This window comes from Trachypithecus francoisi, unplaced genomic scaffold (genome assembly GCF_009764315.1).
Source record: "Trachypithecus francoisi isolate TF-2019V2 unplaced genomic scaffold, Tfra_2.0 Lachesis_group3, whole genome shotgun sequence".
Classification (NCBI taxonomy): Eukaryota; Metazoa; Chordata; class Mammalia; order Primates; family Cercopithecidae; genus Trachypithecus; species Trachypithecus francoisi.
The window spans coordinates 153,391,352-153,416,043 of record NW_022681468.1 but is presented as its reverse complement, the minus strand read 5'-3'; the positions used below and the strand labels follow the sequence as shown (position 1 = coordinate 153,416,043).

The window sequence follows — 24,692 nt, the reverse complement described above, 5'->3', positions numbered from 1 at the left end:
AAACTGAAAAAGAGACAGGTGCATTGCCAGTAGCTGTATTTGACTTAAATTCTGTGAGCAATAGGAAAAAAGATTATGTTTACAGACCAGCATCTATCGGTGTTTTTTTTTTTGTTGTTGTTGTTGTTGTTGTTGTTGTTTTTGAGATGGAGTCTTACTCTGTCACCCACCCTGGAGTGCAGTGGACTGATCTCGGCTCACTGCAACCTCTGTCTCCCGGGTTCAAGCAATTCTTTTATCTCATCCTCCTGAGTACCTGGGATTACAGGCATGTACCATCACGCCTGGCTAATTTTTGTATTTTTAGTAGAGATGAGGTTTCACCATGTTGGTCAGGCTGGTCTCGAACTCCTGACCTCGTGATCTGCCCACCTCAGCCTCCTAAAGTGCTGGGATTACAGGCATGAGCCACTGAGCCCGGTGGTGGTTTTACAGTCTATAGATCCCTATGTGAATAAAGATAGTTGTGGCTTGATTCATTGCCACATGTTTATTAATACCAGGTTTTACCTTAGGCTATTGGTTACAAGCCTGTTTAGCAGTTTTTATTCAAGACAGATTAATACTCCTGACAGAGGGATCTACTCATTGACGCAGTTTTGTGGTATCAACACAATTAACTTTCCTTCATTGCACATCAGTGGCATGTTAAGTTTTTCCTAACAACCTCTACGGATGCATATAATCTCATCACAATATATGAAGCATGTCCAATAAAAGGAACATTGATGGGTACTTTGGTTCAATATAGCAGCAAGATTTTATAGAGGCTGGACCAGAGCAGGTGAAATTTGATCATTAAAACATCTCCTTGTTCCTCAGTCCTTTCCCAGTGGTATGGCCATGTTAGAAACCATAGATTGCTAAGAAAGAAGGGAATGACAAGATGCACCATTTGTTTGCAAAGAAAGCATGCTTCCGTTTTTATCACTAACTGAACCTCAGAATCTAATCATGCATCCTCTTCATAGGCCAGTTACAAAGTAGCCCACAGGTGAAGCATGCCCACAAAAAGGTCCCATGAATTTCACCAAGAAAATGTTACAAGTCTTCCCCTATTTTGCATAGGTTCTACCTTACCACAATTTGCTTGTTTGTGTGTATACAAGCATGTGTGTATATCTATATATGGCCTATTTTACATATATTTGTATATCAGTATGCTACATAGGTTACCACTATATGGGCATTTTTGTCAGTATGCTAATTAAGATTGCCCTAATGTGTACAAATTCAATTATATTAAATTCTTTATTAGAATATCTTTAAATAATTTACTATAAATCTAATTTGGATTTGCAGGTCATTGACTGTATTTTTCAGGTGGATATATGAAAGGTTAGAATAATATTTTTTCAATGCGGCTTTTTTTGGTACTTTGGGTATATATTACAGTGTATAAATTTGTCTACCAATCTTTACCTCCTGTAAATGCATATTTCAATCTCAGTGACCCTCAAAGCTCAACAGTATTTGGGTTTTAAAAGGCATGAAATTATTTAAATGGAAAAAAAGAAGAATGTGTTCTGGAGGAGGGGACCACAAAAGAACGTAAGTCACAATGTTGATTCTTCTTCCCTAGGACACTAGAGGTAGTGGTGAGAGAAAGGAAACTGGCGTGGAAGATTTCATGGAGTCCAGGAGAATCCTTCCACTGAGAATGTCAGATGGCACCTTACAGCAAAGCTCAGCCTGAATGTGAGAATAAGGCCTGAAGAAATGAGAGAGAAAGGATCTTACTTCTGAGGAACAAGGAAGAGCTGAAGAGAGGAGAGGAATAAAGATGATTTTAGGGCCAGCACTTTAGGAGGCCAAGGCAGGTGGATCACCTGAAGTCAGGAGTTCAAGACTAGCCTGACCAACATGGTGAAACTCGGTCTCTATTAAACATACAATTGCAGTGAGCTGATATCCGGCCACTGCACTCCAGCCTGGGCGGCAGAGCAAGACTCCGTCTCAAAAAAAAAAAAAAAAACATACAAAAAATTAGCTGGGCATAGTGGTGGGCGCCTGTAATCCCTGCTACTCCAGAGGCTAAGGCAGGAGAATCGCTTGAACTCAGGAGATGGAGGTTGTGGTGAGCTGAGGTCACGCCACTGCACGCCAGCCTGGGCAACAAGAGCAAAACCCCGTCTCAAAAAAAAAAAAAAAAAGAGATATTTTAGGAGGAACACAAACAGCTTGATGAATTCAAAGCTTTGGCAATGAAATAAAATTAACAACTACCACTCCTTATAACAACTTCTGGGTTAGGCAAAATAGAAATGACTGTCCCCATTTTACAGTTGAGGAACCTGAAGCTCAGAGAGGTGAAATGACTTGCCCATTTAACCTGGCTTCTTAACTGGACTAACCTGGGACTGAGATTCCTGGCTTACTCCTCTTTCCAGTATAACAGGCCACCTTACAGTATACTTGTGACGGTAGAGACAACATTCCTGTAACTTCACACTTGAGTATACAAAATGTCCAGTTAGTGAGGAATTTCAGGGAGGAAGATACAGGCAAGAACCCAGGGAAGCAAATTATCCAGAGACTTAATGGCAAGATGAAATTCTTGGAGGCTTTGAGTGGTCGTGGCAGAATGTCACCAATAGCAGAACACCAGGAGCCCTGTTTAAGGGTGCTTTAGGTCCTTTTTGTCACATTGCTTCGCAAACTACTGCGATCTATTGCAAATAACTTCTTAAACCCACTGCTTTGATATATGTGAAGTGTAGACCCAGTTACAAGACACAAAACCACAAGGCCTTTATCTGCACTTCAACGTAAGCAAAAAAAAAATAAGGGTAGATTATCTCCCAAACTGCCAAACTAATTCTCAAAGCCCGAGCACTTCCAATCCTAAGTGTGGATGCAGTACTGTATCTGAGAAAAGAGAATGACTATGTGGGGAAATGACCTCATAATACCAAGATGAATGAGCCACAAGTGGACAAATGAGCTCTTCCCAAAAGAGATAAAACAACAATAAAACAGTGCCACGGTTTGCCTAAAGAGACAAGAGAGAACATCTAAGAATGGGGGATAAAAAAACAACATATGTTGTTTTGGTGTCTGACACAATCATCCTAAACCAAATGCATTTTGATTTGACCTTAATTCTGGAATTTTTATTGTTTAGACCCAAGTGATTTCAATGGCTGATGACGGCACTCAAGCAGGTTTCCTGGACCATCCAATGAGAAGTCCTCTCAAGTTTGGTAACACGAAGCCCAGCTTCGGACCACAGGTTACTTCAATTATCGTCTCCAACTGTCACTAGGTAACACTCAGAAGTTCTCTAAATGCCAAACAGGAAAGGGCCTTAGGGGGCATTCCTCAATGGATCACTCCCTTCAGGCACTTAGGTCATAGGTCTAAGGCTTTTTTTTTTTTTTTTTTTTTTTTTGCCTCTTTATCAGCATCCTAGATTTTTAACTATGGACCTGAACAGATTGGGATAAAAGGAAACACAACGGTACCACCAAAACTCTCATTCTTTTTCATCATAAAAGTACTTAATTCAGAAACTTTAGGGGAAACAAATTCTTTTCTTTCCCAGAATTGCACTGACATTGGGGCCCCAACATGTGACTTGAGCTCAAGTATACACTAAAGTGAAAAGCTATTGTCAATATTTAGCGGAGTGCTGTGCCACGTCTGAGGTCGTATCAGCTTCCTAACACCAAAAGAAAATTCACGTATCACAGGGCTACTGAGATGAAGTAACGTGCAGCCCCAGAGGGCACAGATTTCTGCTTTATGTAAATCAGAGCCTGTCACGGCATGCATGATTCACTGCTCAGGACGTACTCTCCTGTGACGAATGAGTCCCGCTTAATTTGGCAGTGATTATGCGGGTTGCTGGCCCTCTAAACCCCTTTGAACTTGTAATTGCTGCTGGTTTAAATAATGAACATTAAGGGGAGTTGAATTCATAAAACTGTAGATAATTACATTTTTTTTCTTTTCCCCCTTTGTTTTGGTGCAGGAGTATATTCACACACACACACACACACACACACACACACACATACACACACACACACTTCGAAGGCCCCTGATCACTGTATCATGCCAGAATGTTATCGAAATAAACTGCAGTCTTGTTCCAGGGTTGGTCAGGGAGGGCAGATTTGAGGTGGGGGAAGTGTGGGGTGGGTGGCAGGGGGAGCATCTGGGAGCTGTGCAAGAGGAAGATCAGAAAGGCCTGGATGCTCTACGAAAGGAGGAGCAATGGCACTCATGAATATTCATAGCTAGTCACATCTGTAGCAGGCTTGCTTTCTACCTTTTCTCCCCCCCCCCCCGTGCAGTGCAACATAGAACACCAGCGCAAACAAAAGGAGGGAATTTTGCAGCTTCCCGAGGCTCCAGATTTACTCATGGTGGTGAACCTTCTCCATGCTTTCATATTCTACATACGGATTTTTAAAGTATATAGTAGGAGATGTGTATATCCTTTCTTTCTATAATGAAAGAAAACCATCCTGTCCCCACATTTATGAAGTGGAAGAAATCACACACTCCCACAGCACATGGATGACTCAAAGCCAGTCCTCCTTTCCCCCTTCTTTCCCCAACCATTGGTAAAAATCACCCAGTATTCTTTGATCCAGGAAAAAACAAATTTTGATTTTATTTGGAGAAAAATGAAACATTACTGATGGGAGGGGGCAGAATCCAAAGTTAGCCAAGTCAGCTAGCTCTTCCCCTCCCTGAAACAACAAAGAATGAATGATAAATTTAGCAGCCTCATGTTCAGTTTTCAAACAACACTGCTGAGATTTATAGCTTCACTGCTCCCATGGCAAACTAAGCTGCACACAGAAAGCTATCTGTTTTTGATTTCACTCTGTTTTCTCCAGTTTTTGTTCTTTTTTCTATTTGCTGTTTTTTGTTTTTTTTTTAACTCTACATTTACTTTTTCCTGGTGTGAGTCGAATATCAAAGGCCAGTGCTGTTGGTAAGCCTCCAGTCTGCGAGAGCCACTCAATGGGATGTTATTAAACCTGCGTCACAACATGGCAGACGGTGATTAATAGCAACTGTATCAACGGTAGCAACTTATAAAAAACGTCCCTCCAGCAGCTCGAAAAGGGATCAGTGAAGTAAGAATAAGAAACGTCTGCCAGAACCCAGGGCCCAAGATGTTCTTAGAGAGTAGAGTACCCTGGGATTGTGTTTGACAGAAAGAAAAAAGAAATTCATACTATTATGCATATAATAGGAACTTTTGCCTTTAACTAAGTCACTTATACTTAAAACAGCTCCACATTATAAAACAGCTACACATTAATTTAAAATGAAGTCTGTGTACAGCTTAGGAATCATTTTATTGATGCAATGGTGTCCCCCAAAATAACTAGCAGATGGATTTCCACCCCCTCAATGAAACACTGAAACAAATTGCAGAATTGTCGAAATTTTATCGTGAAGGCACACACTCTATAAAAAGGTTGATTTAAGTGAATTGTAAATTTGCTTCATTGCACAATATTTTTCTAAAATTATAACCGGAAAGTATTCTCTGTTTAATTTTTTAGCATATCCTTTCACAAAACACATCTGCTGTGAAGTATTTCTAATTTGTGCTAACTGCTTTTTAACAAACACACACTTGTCACTATGCCATCTAATTTTATTGGGGCAAAAAAAGTACATTCCCCTCCACTCTCTTTGGAGTAAGAATTTTGACCTGTTTCTGATGACGCAAACCGATAGAAAATAATAAAATTATTTGAACATCAAATACGAGTGACACATAGGAGGTTAAAAAATGAGGAAGAAGGAAAATTCAGTCAAACCAGAAAGTCAGAGAGAACATGGTAAAGGATATCAAATGGCTATAATTGTGGAGAAAGAATAAATGTCTATACAGAGTGTGGGCAGGGTTGGTGGCTTATCCCTCTAATCCCTGCACTTTGGGAGGCTGAAGTCAGAGGATCCACTTGAGCCCAGGGATTCGAGACCAGCCTGGCCAACACAGCAAGACCCTATCTCTACTAAGAGTAAAACATTTAGCAGTGAACTGGGTATGGTGGGGCACGTCGGTAGTCCCAGCTACTTGGAAGGCTGAGGTGCAAAGATTGCTTGAGCCCAGGAGTGCAGTGAGCTATGATGGTGCCACTGCACTCCAGCCTGGGCAACAGAGCAAGAACCGGCCTCACACACAAAAAAGTGCCTGATTATGTCTCATTATTAGAAAGGTAATAAGCAGATTAAAAAAAGAAAAATATCACTAACTAAGAGACAGACCAACCACAGAAGGGAAGGAGGACAGGATGCACTCTCACTCTGAGTGAAAATGGAGATCGCCTAGTAACAGTGCGAGTCCTCTTCATTTCTATCTTACACCCCCCTTTTGTGTTCGTCAAGAAAAATGGGATTCTATGGTGTTTAGGACAGAGGTGAACCAATGACACCAAACATTTTGAATTTATTTTACCTTCCAAATTATTAGGGAAATTTAAAAGTATTTGTCCCCTTAAAGGGCCAACATAGTGATTAAGAGCCAACCTCCTCCAGTATTTAATGCAGGCAATGTGGTAAATGCCTGGCCCATCATTATCTCCTTTGTGCATCCTAACAACCCTAGGAGGAAGTATTATCATTATCCCTATCTTGCAAAGATAAGAAATGGAGACTGTTAAAAAGTTAACTAACTTGCACAAGGCAGCTCAGCTAATAGGAGATATTGAAGCTCCATCCAAGCTTTCAGTCACTCTATGATCACTGAATATTTTCTTTATATTTGGAACGAAAAATCCATATGCTCAAAATATTTTACATGTTAATCTTTATGGAATCATAGAGAGCAATGAGAAACAATTACTGGACCTTGCCGGCATCTACATGATCCAAGGAATGTGTCTTCACTTCTTCACAGCATAGGACCTTGTGCGTGCGCTTCAGAAGAAGGAGAAATGTGGCAGTCTAGCCAGTAAGACCCACATCAGCTCATTAATGTTTTAGATTTATTATATTGTGCAACTTCAATCTATCAGGCTTATAATATAAAATTTTCAAAGTAGTGTTGGTTTTTGTGGAAAACGTAAATAGTATCTATACATGCAAAACAAATTATTTCATTTACATAACTGAGTTATGAGAACAAAAATTATTCTTGTGTAAGCTGATGTGGAGTCTGAGTATTAAAGGTAATGAATTTTACCACTAGAATTTAGACTTCTTGAAATACCTAAGAATCCAAGTAGATTTTTACCCATTCATTCATAAACAAGCAAATAAAAGAAAAAATTCCCTTATAATGTACCAGTACAACAAAAGAAACTCATGTCATCAAGATGGAAAGATGATTATAATTTGATATCTCCACTGATGGCAGGGGGTAAGGCACACATAATACAAAACTTCCAATTAGCCTCTGCTTCTCTCCTTAAAAACAGGCCAGGGAATGGAGAAGTCTGGAGTGCTGTGGCCCCATCGCTAATGGTTAAACATACTCTGGGTAATGATAGTCCCAAACATCACCCAGCAGGCCAGGTCGGTCACTGATGGTCCCACACTGCATTAACTCCAGCTTCCAGCCAAGGGGACTAGTCCCAGACCACCCACAGCTATAATTTATGTCACGGGGTGAGGGTTGGAATGGGAAGAGAAAAAGTAATTATTGAGTGCCAACCTTGTTCAAGTGACATAGACTGCTTTACGTATTCTATTTTTTTCAGTTCCCCCCTACCCTGACAATCTTACCCATTTTACAGATGAAGAGTTAAAGATGTTAAATAACTCATCCAAATAAACAGCACGAGGAAGTAGCCTCCCGTGAATCAAACCAGAGTCGATCTGAGCACAAGCAGTGCATGAGCTACTAAGATCTTCTACCTTTCTGTTTCTCCCCTTGTGTAGTAGAGGCATAAGGACTGAAGGTGACAGGGCAAGTCACTGTCAAAACTTTGATATTTTTACATTCTTTCTGTCTACCACCCCTGCGCTTTCTCATTCATCTTCACCAAGCTATGTCAATGGAATATGCATTGTATCTGTAGTGCACAGATGACAATTTAAATGAGTATTTGGGAGTAGTATTTTGTTATAGCATCATGACGACACCACTTCTTCAATTAAATTGCAAAGCATTCAGGAACTTAAAGTAAATGACTCTCTAGATCATTCATGGGGATAAATTTAGAGCCCCAAAGAGAAAGCAAAATATCTGGTTTGTGCACATGCAAATGGCCGGTAGAGGGTAGGGGAGCATAGTGCGAGGAGGAAGAGAGCTGCACATGGTGAAGCGCAGGGCCCAACAGCAGGCCCTGGTCTTAGGTGCCGCCAGGTTTATTCCAACTGCTCACAGTGTGGACTTCAAATATAATCCAAACAGAAGTGACAAAATCCAAAACCACAGGAGCAAACACTGGCTTTCAAGTGCTGTGGGAACAGAGACATTTGTTTAAGTAACCACTGTTTTAAAATTGCATACATAGTAACACCAAAATAAACAGCTTGCGATGCTGTTTATTTTAAGATACACAATAGTAATGTAAAGTGTGGCATGCCCCAGATCCGGGGAGCCCGAACATAATTTACAGTTGTAGAGAGCCCTACGAGGACTCAGCTACACGCCAGGACTGTCTACTTCCTGATTAGATAACAGCGAAGGTCAGAAGGCATTGCTTTTTGTGCAGCAAAGAGCCAACAAGCCACCACAAAGACCCTGCTCCTCCTGCTCGCTGTGAATTATGAATCGGGTCCTGTGGAGAGCGGGGTTTGCCAAGCCTCCTCTACAAAGCGTGTATTAATCACAGGTCCTGAGGAGGGGTCAAGAGCACAGTCTGACAAACCGGGAAATGAGTCTCGTCTGCTGACCTCGCTTCCCTCAGTCCTTCCCCTCCCTGATCTAAAAACCAACCGAAGAAGAAAAAGAAAGAGGAAAAAAAATCCTGAAAATACACAAGCTGGTTGGGCGCTGAAGCATATGTAAAACTGAACTCTAAGGAAAAGCAGCTAGATCAAACAAACCTTACACATAATCAAAATAAGAACTCAATTTGTGGCTTATTTTAGCCAACGGAATAGTCCTCCCCACGCCTTCTTCGCTCCTCTTTCCTGCCTCCATCCAGGTGCTCTGAGGAAACATTTGAGGGAGCTTTATCTCAGATTCTCTACGCCAAGATAAGATAGTATTTTAGAGAGCTTTCTGACAGCCTGGGTCTAGCAAAGACCTGTAATCCTAATGGCATTACTGTTGGCATTCTGGTTTTTGTTTGTTTGTTTGTTTTGTTTTTCTTATCTTACCACATCCTACATTAACTTGCCTCTTCGCCCTCATCCTCACTGGCTGTGCTATGGGGAAAAAAACCCCAAAAACCTTTGATCTTTTCTGTACACATAATTCCATATCCTTGATTTTTTTTTAAACTTGTGTTTGTCCTAAAATCTTGTTAACCTACATACTCTCTGCTCTTAACTGAATTAAGTTCTCCCAAATTGTGTGTGTTGAAACTCCAGCCCCCATATGATAACTATTTGGAGATAGGGCTTTTAGGAGGTAATTAAGTTTGAATGAAGTCAGAGGAAGGGTCATGCAGGGACAGGGAGAAGGTGGCTGTCTGCAAACCAGGAGAGAGCCCTCACCCAACAACAACTCTGCTGCACTGGCGCTTGGACTTTCCAGCCTCCAGAACTGTGAGAAAACAAATGTCTGTTGTTTAAGCTACTAAGACTATAGTATATTGTTATGGCAGCCCCAGCTAACTAATATACTCTTCTACTAAAATATTCATTTTTCCTCCTTACCAGTTGAGGACAAGAGGCTAGACTGTTCTCCCTTCCCTTTCTTCCCTTATTCCCTGCTCCCAGCCCCTACCTAAAACTTTCCAGCCACTTTTCTCATGAAGTTCACAGCATTTGCTTTCTTTCCTCTCCACCAGTTGTTGAGAGAAGAATGTTGACTTTTAAGCCACCCCGGCTTTCCCCATGACATATATACATGCTAGAAAGTTCCTCTCCATCCTGTGGCTTGCCCCTACTTTTGAAAGCTTCAATATGTATGACAAAGGCCTGCCTAATATCTTGCCTCTCTCATTTCCAATATTATCCATCTCTACTTTATCAGCAGAAAATTCATCAAACAGAGATGTTGCACCTCCAAGATCACAAACCTAAAAATGCTCTTTCTCTGCTTCTCTGTTTCTCTTTCTTATTCTGAACCTGGACTTGCAACCTCTCGGTGAGTGTCCAGTGTTCCCAGTGTGTTACCATACTTTATTTCTCTCCTTTAGCCAGCATGGTTCTTTATTAAAATAAAATTTATTGTTCTGTATTATCAATGCAATACACATTACATAGAAAATTTCTACTATAAAAAGAATGTCACCCAGATCTCCCTACCCAAGGATAATCATTCATATGTTCTGTGCATATGTCCATATATATTTTCTCTAATAAAATTAAAATTATATGATAAATACTGCCTTACCTGTTTTACTTTGCCTAGCAAAACTTAAGAGATTTCCCCCATCTCAAAATATTTTTGGAATGTAATTTTTAATGGTTACATAGTAGTCCATAACACTCCATAACACTCCATATCTCCTACATTTGAGAATATAGGTGACTTTCAATTTTTTATTATAATAAATATCTTTATACGTAATTTTGCATAATTTTTGTGTATTTTTAAAATTATTTCTTCATGATAAACTCCTAGAAATTGAATTACTAGATCCAAGGATGAGAACATTTTTAGTTGTTTTCTTTTTTTTAACACATATGACTAGTTTATATTCCAGAAAGACCATGTCAATTTTTATAGTCATTATTAAGCTAGATATTCCCTTCTACCCTGGACAGTGCCAGACATTATAACTTTTTATTCTTAGTTTCTACCAAATAAAAATTTTTTGTTGTTGATTTTTACATTTATTCGGTCCCAACCTTGGCCTCATAAGTAGCTGGAACTAAAGGTGCACACCAGCACACTCGGCTAATTTATTTATTTTTATTTTTTTTGTAGAGATGGGGTGTCACTATGTTGCCCAGGCTGGTCTTGAAATCCTGAACTCAAGACATCCTCCCACCTCTGTCTCCCAAAGTGCTGGGATTACAGGCATGAGCCACCACACCAGGCCAACACTGAACATTTTTTAAATGCTTACTAGTCCTTCGTATTTCTGCTTTTGTGAATGGACCTATTCGTCTTTTGACTTTTTATTCACTTCATTTTTTTTTCTTTTTTTTTTTGAGATGAAGTCTTGCTGTGTCACCCAGGTTGGAGTGCGGTGGTGTGATCTCGGCTCACTGCAACCTCCGTCTTTCAGGTTCAAGCAATTCTTCTGCCGCAGCCTCAGGAATAGGTGGGATTACAGGCACCTGCCAGCACGCCCGGCTAATTTTTGTATTTTTAGTAGAGACAGGGTTTCACCATCTTGGCCAGGTGGGTCTTGAACTCCTGACCTCGTGATACACCCTCCTCAGCTTCCCAAAGTGCTGGGATTACAGGTGTGGGCCACCATGCCTGGCCTACTTCATTTTTTTTCTTATTGATTTGTACGGTGCTTTATTTGTTAGGGACACTAATCCTTTGCCTGTTATATAATGTTACATATTTTTCCTAGTGTAGTGTTTTTCTTGCTTTTGTATATGGTGTTTTCTTGGCATTCAAAGGCTCTTAATTTTCATACACATGTAATTTAATCAATCACAATATTTCTTTATAATTCCTTTGCTTTTACTCTCAAAACATTTCATTAAACGAAGGAAAGAGAAATAGTCATATCTACTTCAAAAAACTCTTAAGTGTATATTTTGATGAAGACTACTGATTATTTTTTTCTCCACTGACTTGAAGTGATGCCTTTAAAATTAGTAAATTGCTTTCTCTATTTGTGTTGATTTGTGAATTCTTATTTTCTTCAAATGATCATTGTGCCTATTGTGTTAGCCAGTGCCACGTCATGTAGCTTTATAATACATTTTAGTAATTCTCAGTGCACAAGCTCCCTCATTTTTCTTTTCCAAAAATACCTTGACTTTTCTTTGTTATTTTATTATTCACATGAACTGTAGGATTATTTTTCTGTCCCAGGAAAGACTATCTCCTTGGAATTTTTTGCTTACTGGTCTGTCATTTCAAAAACTGCTCTAACATCTTCCCGCTCCTCCTCTTGTTGATCTCACCCTTAGGTTTTTCTGCTTTAGTCCGTCTTGCTCTCTGGTTCTGAGCACTGCCTAAGAAAGGATGAGCTGATGTGCAGAGAGTCCATTCAGCCTGGCCCTCTTTGCTCCAAGGCTGCACTTCCGTGCCTTCCTAATTCACTCTCCACCACCCTCTCCACAGTTTCCTAGTCATAAGTGAAGAGAAGCTTTTTCCTGAACTCCCTCAGCTTTCTTGCTCTCTTTACAAAATGTGTCTGTTTCTCTGTACCTTCCCAGGTGTGCTTTGGCCCCCATCTTCACTGGCCTCCTTTTCTCCACTTTTTGTTGTTGTTGTTGTTGTTGTTGGAGTTTTGCTTTGTCACCCAGGCTGGAGAGCAGTGGCACTCAGCTCACTGCAACCTCCGCCCCCAGGGTTCAAGCAATTCTTCTGCCTCAGCCTCCTGATTAGCTGGGATTACAGGTGCCTGTCTAATTTTTGTATTTTCAGTAGAGATGGGGTTTCACCATGTTGGCCAGGCTGGTCTCAAACTCCTGATCTCAGGTGATCCACCTGCCTCAGCCTCCCAAAGTGCTGGGATTACAGGTGTGAGCCACTGCGCCTGTCCTGTCCTTGATCTTTCTACAGAATCCACTTCCTCTACTTTGAAACTCCTTCCTTCTTCACATGATCTGATTATGCTACCGGTCTGATGTCTTTATCTCTGCTCACTACTTTCTTTCTTCACCTCTTCACATATAGTCTTCAAAAAGACTCAAACCCCCTTCTCTCTCTGCACTGTCTCTTATTTTAACCTTTATTCAGTGCCATGGTTTCAAGTATTACCTCTACAAAGATTAGCTCCAACTCTCAAACTATAGTGCCACCATTTCCAACTTCCACAGAAGTTCACCCACCTGGCTATCTGGCTGGTGCATCTAAATCTAAGGCCTCTCTATACCTTTAGAAGCTTTCCTCACTCTTCTTCCATTCATATTCTGTGCTTTAGTTTAACTGAGCAGTAACATCTGAAATCTCTGTATGTAGAATCAAAGAAAGCCTGATTAAACATCCAGATTGAAACTGTCTTCAGCGGAAAAAAAATCCCACTTAAATCTCTTGCTGCAATGAGACAATTCCATCTGGTATGGGACTTTGCCTTCCTTGAAATGGGCCTATGAGATCGCCACTTAGGGATGTAAAACCATTCTTCCCCATCAGCTTGGCCAGGATGAAAAATGGCACGCTGATGGACCAGTTAATTCTCAGGATGAAGAGTTTAGGGACAAAGAACAAAGATGCCCAAACTCCCAACCAGCTTGTTCCAAAGCTGTAATAACACAAGTGACAATATGTTTATTGTGAAGTTAGTTTGCAGTCTTCCAGTTCTTTCTCTTAAGTTTGAGTGTACAAATTCCAAAAGTTACTTTGACTCACACTGCCACAAATCAATGGTCTGTCAGGTATTTTGCCTTTCTCCTTGCACATGTGCTATCTGTAGGATTGGATCCCCATTCCAGACTTAGGGCAAAAGAAACAAGTGCAATACTTGTCTTTGAAGAATGTTTCACCCACATCCAAGTTCAGGTTTCAAGGAGCTATGACAGAACAGACGATTTCAATGGATGATATGAAAACATGAATAGACACCGTTTTACAGTTGCATAGTATTTTGTCCTTTTCAGAAGGCTATTTCTAATCTTAGCTAACCCTCAAAACAATGAAGTGAGAAAATGAGCACGCCGATAAATTAAATGACTTGCCCAAAATAATCCAGGAAGCAAAAGGCTGTGCTAAGACTAGGACACTGGTCAAGTCTTCAATTTGGTCTTAACTCCACTGCTTCTGGTCTATGTATAACCTTATAAATGGTAGAGATTTCTTTCACCATGTCCTCAAATGTTTGCTTCTGTCAACACAAAGAGTTAAGAGATTGTCCTCACTATCTAAAGGTAGGAAAGTCACATTTTCTGAAATGAATTGCAGACATTTCTTTTTTATTTATTTATTTTTTTTGAGACGGCGTCTCGCTCTGTCGCCCAGGCTGGGGTGCAGTGGCCGGATCTCAGCTCACTGCAAGCTCCGCCTCCCGGGTTCCCGCCATTCTCCTGCCTCAGCCTCCCGAGTAGCTGGGACTACAGGCGCCCGCCACCGCGCCCGGCTAGTTTTTTGTATTTTTTTAGTAGAGACGGGGTTTCACCGTGTTAGCCAGGATAGTCTCGATCTCCTGATCTCGTGATCCGCCCGTCTTGGCCTCCCAAAGTGCTGGGATTACAGGCTTGAGCCACCGCGCCCGGCCGAATTACAGACATTTCTATTGTCTGCTCCAACCACAGAGGTCCAACCATAGAGACATGAGAATTTAAGCATATCTCTTTTTACATAACTGATTATATATACATTTTAAATAAGCAGGGGGGCATTTGGAATAGCCGTGGACAAAAGCGTACAAGTACATAAGGACCAAAGAGCATTAAATCACTTTTCTGTCAAACTCGCTCTGCAAAAAAAAAAAAAAAAAAAAAAAAATCAGACACTTCAGAGGATTTCCAGACTGGCAACAAAGGTCATATTAAAAACTAACGCCTTTTCACATGATCATATTTAATTACACTTAAGTGTTTTACTAGAAAACAGAAAACCTTCAGGACTAAGCTCTAAGAGGGGTTTTTATCAAAGTGCCACCAAGTAATCCGTGAGATTTTGCTACCCAGTTCTAAATTTCTGGCTTCCCAGAAACTAACGGAAAAACTGAGACTATAATTGAATCATAATGATCCCCTGTTCCCATGTTCTCTTACTACTTTTTTAAAAAAAATCACTGTGAGGAAGGGTTTAAAACAAGTATAGCAACTCATGAGCTGCCTGCAGGTATCTTGAAACACTGAAATGGAACCTATAACTTTTCACCATGGGGAAAAAAATAAGGTTGCTTTTATAGAGAGTTCCAATGTGTCACCAAATCCACAGGCAATATTCCAGCATTCATCTTCTATCGATAAAAGCCGTTTTCCTTTGAAAAGCCTAGTGTAGCACCACCCTGGTACACTAGGGTTGTTTTTTGTCAGCATACGATGGGATCACACCACGTACTCTGGGTAAGAAAAAAGCCATTTTCCAATTGTAGTGTGGCCTGAGTCATGGGAATATACTTTTCTAAATTATTACAGAATTGCCAAATATTTCCAAGACAAAATTAATTCTGGAATATTTGTGATTGCAAGAGTATGATGCAAAAAGTAAAATAAAATCTAGACAGTTATAATGTGATAACGGAGGTATTTAAATTAACAGCAGCAACAAGATCTGATGCTGGGATTCACAAGAGGAGAACTTCATTATCTGGCTATGGGGGAAGAGTGGTGGCTGGAAGGAAACTAATTAGTGGTCCATGTTAATTTTCTATAATGCTCAGAATAACTAGATAATAATACTCTCTTCATTTCTTGTCATTGCAGAATCCCACGACAATATCTCTTGAGTTGTAATTTTTTGTGTGTGGACAATCAAGTCAGATTCAACAAATATTCATGTTATCTATTATAACCAAGAAGTAAAACTATAGTTTAAGAAAAATTATCTGCCATTATATTGTGACTTGACAACTTATCCACTATTAGATAAAAACAACTTAAATTAGCTCTGGCAGATTTGGGACTTGGCAGATCAGAATATGAATAGCAAATGTAAAAGCATGAAAATGGCATTACTATTATGTTTTAAGAGGATAATACACCTTTAAAGGGTGCCAGTGATTATTCTGCATACTGTAAACAACTGCTGCCAATCAATGTGGAAAGTGGCACACAGCACATAAATGTAATAAGGCAAATTCCATTCAACCAACCTAATGCTTCCTACCCAAGTCACTATTTCTTAACAGGAGAAATGGGGCTGGATATTATCTTTACACTTCATAATCTGTTCCAAATTGCAAAAACAGACTACAGCCTGGAGAAGGCAGGACATTTCCAGGAGTCCTCTGAAATCTGTGCAGTAACACTCTCTAAAATCGAAATTAGTCTTGAACGTTAAGGTCATCTTATGACCCTCTCCTGCAGCAAAGCTAAGGGACAGTCAGCATTCTCATAACCTAGTCAACTTACCCTGTAATTCCCAATCACTCCACTTCTCCATGGAATATACTTGCAAACTGTGGTCATGTGGAACGAAGAAATGGAAATTTTCTCTATGATCTGAATGAATATTCAGGGATTTCACTAAATAGCATTTAATGGCACTCTATTCTTGGAGTTTTTAAATAGCTGAATATTCAATATGCACACGCCTTCTATGTTCCTTTATTCAAGGGTCCTCAATTCCCCATCTCCTTGAATTCTTTAACATATTTTTAAACAATTATACTTCGAGTGATATTTTATGAAATTGAGTGCTCAACTTTGAGCTAATAATTATTTTGGTTTCTTTTTGACGGTAATTTAATAAGCCTTTCATTCTTCAATCTTTTCATTCAATTCCTTTTTTTTAAGTAGACTTTCTTTTTTGAGATCAGTTTGAGATTCACAGCAAAACTGAGAGGAAGGTACAGAGATTTCGCATAAATCCCTGGCCCTACACATGTATAGCCTCCCCATTATCAACACCCCCTACTGGAGTAGTACATTTGTAACAACTGATGAACCTACATTGACACATCATAATCACCCAGAGAGTCCACAGTTTCCATTCGGGTTCACTCTTGGTGTTGTACATTCTATGGGTTTGGACAATTGTATAATGACACGTATCCACCATCATAGTATCATCCAGAGTAGTTTGGCTGCACTAAAAACTCTGTTCTGCCTATCAATTACCTATTTTTAAAATGTATCTGTCAGTTAGTAGCTCATAATCTGGGAGGTAAGTTTCTCAGTCTATCTGAGGTGAACCTCTTTTTAAACAGGATTGTCTGATGTACTTTGAAATGTCTTGACATGTCTTAAAATGTTTTTGCATTGAGGAGGAGACGATGCATTTCATGACCCCCATGAAAAGCCATTGCACCACCACTGTTCCGGGGACTTTACCACCGTGTCATTCAGAACCATGTGAACAAAGGCTGCTGAATCCCAAACACATCAGTCTTTCCATGCAGAAGCCCTCTTAATCCGATTCAAAACACCAAATTGGGACTACGAGTAAAAGGTTATGACATAGCAATATGCAATTTTTCCCCCTCAAGAGAGACAAAGTAAATTCAGTTGCAATTTTCTCTCTTCGAGAGGAGCTTCTAGGATCCAACACAATATTAAATTTTTGGCCTGTCTCTTTAATTTGAGAAATTGTAAAAACGACAACAGATGGCACACAGAATTGACTTATGTCCTCTATTCTTTACTGAAGAAGGAAGTGCAGAGAAACTTTGATAAAGGCAGAAGCTCCAGTATGCAGGTCACTATTAAAATTATCTGGTGGCTCTTTGGACAGCCAGCATCAGAACACTCAAGCTTTCATCTTTAGACATTCTTTAAAACTAACCAACACTGTTGTAGGTTGCCACCGGTGATCACAGCTCCAGCGCTCAGCACTCTCCCATCCCAATAAGGACATGATGGATGGGCCATTAGCTCTGAACCTCAGCAACCTCTGAAATTACCCTTCTGCCCACCCCTATCTCCCATCCCCACCCCTCAAAATTATTATGAAATAGGAAGAACACTCCAGCTTACAGTTAATTGGAAACATTGCAAAAGAAGAGGAATGCTTAGGACAGCATGTCCACGGGAAAATAAATCACCCAGCATTGTTATTTAATGCATTGTGACATCATTTCCTGAAATTAAACAGAGATGACACCAGTTCAGACGCTCTCTAGTATAAGATTCCATTCAAATAATTCACAGATGTTTTCTCCTGGCAAGCAGGAAAACAATGCAAAGGCTAAGGCTAGGGGCGGCCCCACTATGCTGCATGCTTGCGGGAAGCTCTCTCTGCTGGTGCTTTCAGCTGTGTGTTATGCATGTGCATTTCCACATAAGTATTTCTTAGGTGCCTCACGTGTATGCATGTGAACATTTGCAGCTCTGAATATGAGAAAGACCATCTCTTACTGTATAACTAAGGTCAACATTTCCTATTTGGTATTAATTTGGCTCATAGCTATTTGTATTATGTAGACCAGTCTCAGAATCATGAAGGCCCTAATTTCTAAGCAGAAATAACTAATGTCCGTGAAATACTGATTCAATTAACCATTCAAGATCCTTAAAAGATGTCTAATGATAGAAATTATCACAGTGTCTCCAGGGATATATTTGTGGAAATGGACAAGTGGAGAAATTGGGGGTGGAGGATGAAAGAGGTGGGCAGCACTCTATCTCTAACCCTTGGTGATGACATAAGATCCGAGCGGTCTCAAGCAGCTGGAAAGCCAAGCACACAACCAGAAGACCAGAATACCTGACATTTGTGCAGCACATTACAGTTTATAAACTGACTACATCATTTGACCCATGCAGCAACCCAGTCAGCTAAGGAGGGCAGATAACTTTCATTTTAATGGTAAGAAATAGGTTCAGAGAGGTTGAATAACACCATAGGGTTCACACCTAAGGCTTCTAAGTTCACAGTTGGTGATCCCTTTTTTATAAACCATTATCATGGCCAAGTGCTGTGGCTCGCACCTATAATCCCAGCACTTTGGGAGGCTGAGGTGGGAAGATCAGTTGAGGCCACGAGTTCAAGACCAGCCTGGGCAACATAGCAAGATGCCATCTCTACAATCAATCAGTCAATCAGCAAAAAATAATAAAAACCATAACATGCTGTCTTGCAGACAGCCCAGACTTTCACACTCCAAGCAAGATGGCAACTCTATATTCTGTTCACATCCTGGAAGACAAATGGTAAGAGAGAGCTTTCTCTCCCAAAAGTAGCCCCACTCGAGACATTCTGAACTACGCCATAGCCCGTTCCTTCTCCACCTTCCACCCCATCCCTGAAGGCTCACTAGGATGCCCTGGCTTTCACTGACACCAGGACTCTCTGATGCTATCACCTAGCTTCAACAAGCAGCCACCGAATGTTAATATGGATTTCAAAAGGCAGAATGTAGAGCATGTTCTCTCCTGCTGAGGGATATTTCAATTTTTTTTCTTTTTTCAGGCGGGAGTGCAGTGGCATAATCTCTACTCACTGCAACCTCTGCCTCCCAGGCTCAAGCAATTCTTGTACCTCAGCCTCCCCAGTAGCTGGGACTATAGGCATGTGCCAACACACCTGGCTAATTTTTGTATTTTTAGTAGAGATGAGGTTTCAACATGTTGCCCAGGCTGGTCTTGAACTCCTGGCCTTAAGCAATCCACCCCCCTTGGCCTCCCAAAGTGCTAGGATTACAGGCGTGAGCCACCACCCCCAGCCTGGATATTATTATTGTTTTTTTTTGTCTTTGAGATAGGGTCTCACTTTGTCACCCAGCCTGGAGTGCAGTGCCATGATCAAGGCTCCATGCAGCCTTTAACTCCTGGGCTCAAGTGATCCTACCACCTCATACTCCCAAGCAGCCAGGACCACAGGCATGCACCACCACGCCCAGCCAATTAAAAAAAATTACAGAGATGGGGTCCTGCTATGTTGTCTAGGCTGGTCTCAAACTCCTGAGCTTCAGGCATTCCTCCCACCTCGGCCTCCCAAAGTGTTGGGGTTACAGGCACAAGCCACTGCACCAGCCATATTTGGGATTTGTTTGGCAAAACCTGGTCTCTCCATTGCTACAATCCCAGGAACAAATGTGGTAACTTTGGATGTCTAGGTCCGTTGGTCAAAGCCTTTTGCTAGCCATTTAACTGGATTAAAATAAGAATTATAGTTACTTTATATTATGTAGTTATTATAAGAATCAGGCACAGGGCTGAGCACTTTACATTATTTCACTTAATCCTTAAAATAACCCTACTAGGTGGAACTAGAATTATTCTTCTTCTACAGATATGAAAAATGAGGCTCAGAGAGGGTAATGGCTCAAGATCAAAAATCTACTGTGTTGCAGATTCCAGGCCCTGTGCTCTTAACCTCGACACTGGACTGCCTCATTTAAGAAAGAAGCCATCTGGATCTGCACAAGATAAAGAGAACTAGTCAAAGGGCAAAACAGTCTAAGTCTCTCTGTTTCTCTTTCTCCCTCCCTCCTTCCCTCCTCCCTTGCGCATGTGTGTGTGTGTGTGTGTGTGTGTGTGTGTACACCACAATAACAAATTTAAGATGACTAAGTTTACTGTCATATGGTCTTGATGAACTCAGTGGAGAGACAGTTCTCTAACATAACATGGAACTGAATATACTTATAAAACTTGGGTGCACTGTCTCTGTAGGATGATATCCTTTTCAGCCCATTTTTATGACCAAACCCAGGCCTTTACAAAATCCCATAAGACAGATTGTAATAGGGGAGGCAGTAAAATGAGTAAACACCTGAGAGGTGGGCTTCATCCGTCTCCCCAAACCCCGGAGATATGAAGAGGGGACAAAGCATTTTGTCATGAAAGAAAGGCAGAGGTTTTAGAATCTGTAGTTTCAAGGTGGCTGCATACATAATATTATATCACTTTTTTTTTTTTTTTTTTTTTTTTTTTGTGGCTGGGTTTCGTACTGTTGCTTACACTGGAGTGCAATGGTTCCATCCTAGCTCACTGCAGCCTCAAACTCCTGGGCTCAAATGATCTTCCCACCTTGGCCTTCTGAGTAGTGGGGACCACAGGCATGGGTGCACCACACCCGGCTAAATTTTTATTGTTTTGTAGAGATGGGATCTCATTATGTTGCCCAGGCTGGTGTCAAACTCCTAGCCTCAAGCGATCCTCCCGCCTCGGCTTATGTCACTTTTAAAAGTAAAATTTGCTTCTGATTCTGTAACACACATCTTTGAAAGAAGTCCCACATCTCCTAAGTGTGAGCTTTATCCCTATGTTTTCAAATAAGAAGACCTTCAGCCAGAAACTGGTATGAGCAAGTAGTGTCTTTGTATGTGAGCACTTCCTGTTTCTGTTCCATGATCAAATATATTATTTGCAGCACAACTGGAGGAGCTCTTGAAGGTGGCAAGTGGAGGTGCCCGAGGGCCTAATTGAGCACACTAAGGGCTTCTTGGCGTGGAGGAGTTTTTTCATGGGTATGAATAAACCGTCAGCCTGGGTATTATTGCTTGCTGTTTCTTTATCTTTGAAGTCAAATAAAAACAGTTGTAATGGCAGGCTTACTTTTATGATATCATAATCTCCATGTGCTAGCAAAAGGAATGTACTTCTTTAGGATTTCCCTAAGTTTTTGTCTGTTTGTTTGTTCGTTTTGCCATTGGGTACTTTCCAGAAAAGGCACACACATTTCCAAGAGATTCTTTCTTCGATCTTCACTGAATTTCTTAGCTTGAGAAGTTAGGCAGAGCCATCAACCAACGGAAGAGGGTAATGGTATATACAAAGTTTTTGCTAGTTGAATTTCTAAAAATATATAGACAGATAGATTTATTTTGTTAAAATTATTGTGAATTTTTTGAGAGGGGATTTTTCTAAGGGGCATTTTGAAAACAGGTAGTTAGAAACTAAAAATCTGAGGCTAATTATTAATATTTAGCCCCAGATTAAGCAAATTCAGAATGCTTAATTCTGACTATGGAAACCGTTTATCAAATCACTTGATTTTTTAAATGCCACTTTGGACTTTGTTTAAATATTTTCCTCAGCGTAATCAATTAGTGCAAGTTTGTTACCTTTTTCCCTAAAGTTGGTGGTGCAAAGGAATTTGAGAGATTGTTTTAACTGTTACAGTTGGAGTGGAACTTGTTCTTCCAAGAAAACTGAGGGTGAATGATTTTTGTCATATTGAGACCAAGACTTAACAATTGCTACAGTTGGCCTTTGTTGAGGTAGGTTTTTTTCCACCTCTGGGCCTTTTGAGGTATTCAGAATAGGTGACAATAGCTTGCAGTTGAGAACATATGTAGAAAGACCCCTGTGGCTTATTGGGAAAAGTTGCTCCACGCTGGTTGGGTGTTTGGAAAAAAAAATACAACCAGAGTTCTTTTATGTTCTGCTAGTTAATGAATGCATGAATGTCAAAATGGGCCAATGGCCCATTCAGGGGGCAAAGCCTTAGCAGCCCCCTTCTTTAAGAACACATCCTGAGATGCAAAATACATTTGCTTAACAAATTAAAATAATGAGATAATTCAATTAGCTTCTTTTTTAAAAAAGAAAGAAAAAAGGGTACATCGGGGATTATTGTAATACAAGAACAGGTCACACTGCACAAAAGGGAACAAACCAGTTTGAAATAATGTTAAAGAGACTAATAATGGAGAAACGCATATTGAATCATGCACTTGTAAAGAAATTTACATGAATAATAATTTAGACTGCATCTACTTTCAGTGAGCTAGAGCCAACATTTCACTTTGAAAGTTGAAATTAATTAAATGACAGAAAAATATAGTGGGGCATCTCTAGTTCCAAGGACTTCCTCATGCCTGTTAGTGCATGTAAGAAAAGAAATCTAAATTAACATGTCGCTAGTTAGGGGTCTCTATTCTTGGTTTCTGAGCTCAGAATTACAGCTGAGTAAATCTTTCAGCTCATTAAAGATTGGAAAGTAAAAGTTTTACAGGACCATTCTCATCAAAGTTACTGAACCTCTTCTCTGCAGTGGGGTGAAGTGTGGATGAAGAAGGAAAACATTTTCAAAGAGCAAGCAGAGGAGAATTTCCTAAAGCTACATGGGAGGTGCAGAAAAGGCAGGGGAGCGGCACCGAGAGAAAGATGGGAGACAAAGCCAGTGGGAGAAAGTAATGAAAGGGGCATGTTGCGAAGGTCAGGAGAGAAATAAAGCATTTAGTGAAACGCAAAAGCAAAGAGAAAGGGGAAAAGAGAGGAAAGAATGACCCATGAGGCTGGGACAGGGCATTGCTCTGACTAAATGTCCTTGAGCAGAACCAAAACCTAGGAGCATGGGAAAGGAGGTGATCCATCCTGCAACGTGTCCCTCTCATTTGAAAAACGGGGAAACAGAAGGTCCAGGGAACTTGATGGACTTAACTGAGGTTCAGCCAGTACAGAGGATCACAGAGCGTGAATGCAGACTTCCCAACTCCCCCAGCTTAGGCTATTTGAGTCCTCTCTCCCCCGACCCGAGGACAGGCAGTCATTAAAAATTAGAGTTGGACAGAGAATTCTGCACAAAGCCTTGCATACATTCAACTAGATGAAAGCACTCTCGAGGTGAGTACAAGCTCTTACTGTTGGTTCGCAGCACAGCAGAGTTACAACAAGTGCCCAGAAATAACCGGCCACCCACAACTCTCAGTCTGTGGCCATGGTGTATGCTGGGTGCTGTCCTGGCCAGGGAGGAGGGAGTTAAGGCATCAAGGGTTCCTGATACTCCCCACGTGAGATTCAACTCACGAAATACAGGTGTAAGGCTTTCTATATTTGGAAAGATTGGGGTAGCACGGGACTTTCAAAACAAGAAAAGAAAACAGCACTTGCCTTCTCCGTATTTCTCCCTTGTGACTGATCGTATTGATGGTGGAGACTGTGAGATCTCTATGCAACTGGTAAAGGTGATCGTCATTTTGGCAAAGTCATTGTAATGTGGAAAAATCGCAGAGTCGGCGGCTTGGAAGGCTTGGGTCCTTGTCTCAGCTTGACCTTCAGCTAGTAACTTCCCTTTCTAGGTCTCTGTTTCCTCATCTATAAACAGAGCAGCTGCATTCTCTAAGGTTCTACTGTTCTCTGACATGGGTTTTGATGACAGAGAGGTTGAAAACACACGTAGCTGTTTGCTTGGAAAGCCGCTGTTGAAGTGTTTATTTTCAACCAAGAAAGACCAAGCATGGAGGAAGACAGAGGGCGCGAACCAAACAGGTGAGCTGGTCAGGAGAAGGCAGCTGGCCTGTCATCCGCAGCTACACTGCCTTTCTGAGTTGCTACTCTAACCAAACCAACCTTCATTTAAAAATGAGAAACCCCTCCCCTCACACTCACTCGACTTCCAAATTAAAAACATTTTACAGGTTAGTAAATCTCCAGCTGAGGTGATGTAGCAAAGAACAGCTGTGAAGTAATTTTGATAATGATGAGAATAATAACCACATGGCAAGGTTCAGGGCTTTGCTGTTGCAGCTTCAGTGCTCCTGAATAGATAAAAGTGATTAAATACTCCTGATTATCCCTGACCAATATGTAATGGATTTACAGCCCTTTCAATTAGTCAGTATTTGCTTAGGACTCATTATTTTGTCTTTGGTTAAGTAATCAGCCCAGAGACCGCATGTTCTGTCTAATTCCTCTGAGCCGAGTCAGTGCAGGGCCCTGACCTTTGAAATGGCCATAGCTGCAAGGCAAGAAAAACCACTACCCCGGCAGCCTCGTTGGTTCTCCCAGCTAATCCTGACACCACAGGCCAGATCGATACACCTTAGTTTGCTACTAATGTCCTTACATCAAAATGGCCGATTTAGGAATGTGAATCTATCACTTTTCCCTCCCCACCGCCGCTCCACCCCTTGCCCTTTGCAGCTCTGCGAGAAGAGCAGATCAGCCACCACCACCATAAATAAAAGTGGAACCTTGTCCTGGACCCATGACACTGTAACTAATGTCATTCAGCATGGCAACACACA

General features: G+C 40.8%; 1 protein-coding gene across 12 annotated transcripts in view; it reads right to left on the bottom strand.

Annotated features, from left to right (window-relative positions):
• The window catches only part of MEIS2 (Meis homeobox 2), a 216,471-nt gene that overhangs the window by 124,335 nt on the left and 67,444 nt on the right, over positions 1–24,692 (bottom strand). The gene's annotated exons all lie outside the window — the stretch shown is intronic.